At 60.7% G+C, this 3,813-nt stretch overlaps 1 long non-coding RNA gene across 1 annotated transcript; it reads right to left on the bottom strand.

The window, feature by feature from the left end:
- Positions 1-2,214: 2,214 nt before the first annotated feature.
- Positions 2,215-3,584, bottom strand: LOC114015995 (uncharacterized). Its single transcript, XR_003560223.2, has 3 exons — positions 3,202-3,584; positions 2,774-2,833; positions 2,215-2,315 (listed from the first exon to the last, which is right to left on the bottom strand). It is a non-coding gene; the product is annotated as an uncharacterized LOC114015995 (long non-coding RNA).
- Positions 3,585-3,813: the final 229 nt, after the last annotated feature.

The following is a 3,813-nucleotide window of genomic DNA, read 5'->3' on the forward strand; positions in this document are numbered from 1 at the left end:
CGCTCTTCACCCCAAGGCCATACCTCGCAGAAGTTGTGCCCGACAACACATCTAGCAACAGTCTTCTTGCCTTTGAAACATCCGTCCCCGTGACAGGAGAACGCTGCACACACTTTCCCCTACAAGAGAGGGCCAGAGGAGACTGTATATTCATCAGTCCAGAGGGCAGGAGGACAAGAACTGAGCTTCAGACAGCCCTTCTTTCCAGAGGGGTCCTTTCCAACCTGCCCACCCGCCGCTGTCCTGCGGTGTTTGGCCACCGCTACCTCAGGCATTTTAGACAGAGATAAAAGACCAACGTGCCCCATCTGAAACTGCAGGAGACTTCAGTGAAACACCAGCATAGCAAACAAGTTTCAAGCCTCCTTTTCCTTCCTCTTAACAAGGCTCTGCAGAGATAAGCACTTTCCCCTCCACGCAGCTGAGGGAAAAGGCTGCGGTGCCCGTGGGTGCCAGTGCCCGTGGGTGCCCGCGCCCTCCCCACGCTGCTAGCACCGCTCTCCCTGCAGCCCAGCCAAACTGCTCGCACCCAGGCATGTGCTGGGCTGCAGCTCGGGCCCATCTGACGGGGCTCATCATGCACTTTTCTTTCAAACCTCGCTAAGTGTTTTCTTGCCTTCCAGAGGCAGCTTTCGTCCCCGTAAAGCGGGTGCAGGGGAACCTTCCCTCTCACCCCACTCAGGTGGGAGCTCAGCCGCATCGGCAGCCGCAGCCCCCAGGAGAGCCCCTGGCTGCAGCAGCATCTGCCCGGCTGGTACCTACGTTTCTGGGGGGAGCTCGGGGTGTGGTGGCTGTAGTGGTGGCGGGCAGCACAGTGGCAGCTGGCAGGTCACCTGCAGACAGACAAGGAGCCCTGTGATGTGGCACCCAGCACCCAACATGCATGGAGCCCTCCACAGCCACACATGGGCAGAGGCACCAGCATGGCTCATGCTGCGGCCACAGCTGCTGGGCCACCCTGTCCCCTCACCAAGCTCCTAAGGGGAGAGCGAGCCCCAGGGTGGAGGAGACGCAGCGATGCAGCCACAGCCAGCTCTTTGCAATGGGCTCTGCCCACCCGTCCCCCTCCTGTGCAGCAGCATTAACCTCAGACCGCTGCCAGGGACCCTATGGGCCGTTACCATAGGAGCTGGCGTTGAGCTGCAGGCAGAGGGAGGAGGCACAGCAATCCAGGGCGCACTGCTGTGTGCTCACGCTGTTGTTGGTCCGGCACATCTCTGTGCTGCACGAGCTGCTGCACCTGGCTGTGTAGTTTGTGCTGGAGGAACGATAAAGCTGCAATAGCAAAGCCAAAGGAACAAAATGCTAGGAGTATGAAGAGATGCCATTAAAAAGGAGCAACAATAACTGACAGACCACCACAAAGGGAAGGGAAACAGGATGGTGACACAGGCTTGAGAGAGTACTGTGGATTCCCAATATAAAGGAAGGGAAAAGAGACTTTCCCCATCACAGCCCCCCTGTGCCTCCAACTCAGCGAGCTCCATACCTCACAGTAAGTCTCATTATGGCAGGTCACAGTTTTGTTGGCATGGGCTCCGTCCTGGTAACACCTCTCCCCAGAGCACTGAAAGCTCTGGCAAGTGAGCTGGAGGGAGAACACACCAGGGTGTCACAGGCAGCAAAGTCTCCTCACATGGCACCGCGGTGCTGTCCCCAGCCATGGCCTCACTGTGTGGAGGGGCTGCCTATGCACACCCGCCTGCCCACCATGCCCCAGGTGCTCCCCTTCCGCCCCAGGAGATGCTCTCATGGGACTCGCGGCCCTCACAGAGATAATCTGCGCTAAAGACCCCGTCCATAGGGCTGTAACGGCCTAGCCAATGGCCCTCTTTCCATCCCTTTCCTTACCAGTGTTTCATCTGTACTGTTCACAGAGGCGTTGGCGGCCACCGAGGCGTTGGCGGCCACCGAGGCGTTGGCGGCCACCGAGGCGTTGGCGGCCACCGAGGCGTTGGCGGCCACCGAGGCGTTGGCGGCCACCGAGGCGTTGGCGGCCACCGAGGCGTTGGCGGCCACCGAGGCGTTGGCGGCCACCGAGGCGTTGGCGGCCACCGAGGCGTTGGCGGCCACCGAGGCGTTGGCGGCCACCGAGGCGTTGGCGGCCACCGAGGCGTTGGCGGCCACCGAGGCGTTGGCGGCCACCGAGGCGTTGGCGGCCACCGAGGCGTTGGCGGCCACCGAGGCGTTGGCGGCCACCGAGGCGTTGGCGGCCACCGAGGCGTTGGCGGCCACCGAGGCGTTGGCGGCCACCGAGGCGTTGGCAGCCACCGAGGCGTTGGCGGCCACCGAGGCGTTGGCGATTGTGGTGTTCTCTGCAAGACAAAAAATGCCCTCTTGGTGAAGGAAACCACCACCTTGCGCTCAGCGAGCCCTCCATCCCTTCCTGAGCCATGGCATGGTCCAAGGGATCTGTGGGAAGCATCAGTCACATTGCAGCTGGGATGTGGATGGCAGTCAGTGACAGGATACCTCAAACAAGGTCCATTTGCAGCCAGCAGCCCGACAGCCCAACAAGCAGGTGGATACAACAGGCCACTGCAACAGCACTACGGACAGATGCTACAACAGCTTCCCCCTCTCCCTTCCAGCCACGCCGCCTGTGAAGAACAGGCTTTTCTGGGGTCAAAACCTTGAGAAAAGGTTCCTCAGTACAGCTCCATCCTACAGAACACATCCTGGAGGGCACAGGGGCAAAGTTCTTGTTGCACCACATTGCCTTTGCCCTGTTCCCCACAGGACCGCCAGGTTTACCTTGGGGTGCAGAGCTCACCTGCTGTGGCAAAAGGGTCCTGGGCGCAGAGGTGCAGAGCCAAGATGCAGAGCAGTAGGCCTGGAACGGAGTGGGGATGATTGAGACCACCATATCTGCCACCTGCTTTACCCACAGCTCAAGGACCCTCCCCAGCAGCACAGGCAGCTCCCCCTCGAAACACCAATTCCAGCCCCCTCCGGCTCCCCTCGGGCAGGTGGTGGGGAGCCCCACAGACACACCTGAGGCCAGGCACCCCCCCACGCTGGCCCCAGGGAGCCAGCCCTGCTGCAGAAATACCCCCACCACCACCCAGAGCCCCAGGCGACCGCAGCCACCCTTTCCCAGGGAGGCCACTGGCACAGCCGCCGACAGCCACCACCGGGACAGGTGCCCTGGGCACACCGGGCCGGACACTGCTCCCCGAGCTGCGGCAAAGTCCCCATTACCTTGAACAGGGGGGGCGAGCCACCGGTGACCTGCCATCTTCATCCACCAGCAGCTTCAGCCGGGACCTGGCAGGAAGGGGCACAGTCAGAGCTGGGCAGCAGGAGGGGACGGTCCAGCAGGTGCTGACACAGTCACAGCAGCACGTGCTCCCAGTGACTGCCCAGCGCGTGGCTTGGGACAAGGTGGCAGAAACAGGATCAGGACAAGTTACATAGAAGAGACTTTCCCTGTTGAGGTTTTTTTTTTTTGAAGAAACCATCCTCCTAGAAATTCTACAGCCTTTATTCCGGACACCATGGGACACCAGAAGGATGCAGGTTGTTCAGCCCTCCTTTTCTGGTCCCTGCAGTGGCAGGACATGCTTTTCAGGCAGGAATGAGTCCAGCAATAACACCACCCACCAACATCCAGGCTGTCACAACAGGCTTTCAGCCCAGAAATCATCGAACGTATAAATAGCCAAATAATTCAGCACACTCATCACAGCACACCACGCCGGTGCTTGCCTGGACTCCAGGGAGCGACAGCCAGGCCCTTGCAGCCGCAGCAGAAGGGAATAGAACAAGTGCAGAGGGGACGGGGGAGCTGCCTTCCCCGGAGTGAATCCCCCG

Source organism: Falco cherrug, chromosome 3 (assembly GCF_023634085.1).
Source record: "Falco cherrug isolate bFalChe1 chromosome 3, bFalChe1.pri, whole genome shotgun sequence".
Classification (NCBI taxonomy): Eukaryota; Metazoa; Chordata; class Aves; order Falconiformes; family Falconidae; genus Falco; species Falco cherrug.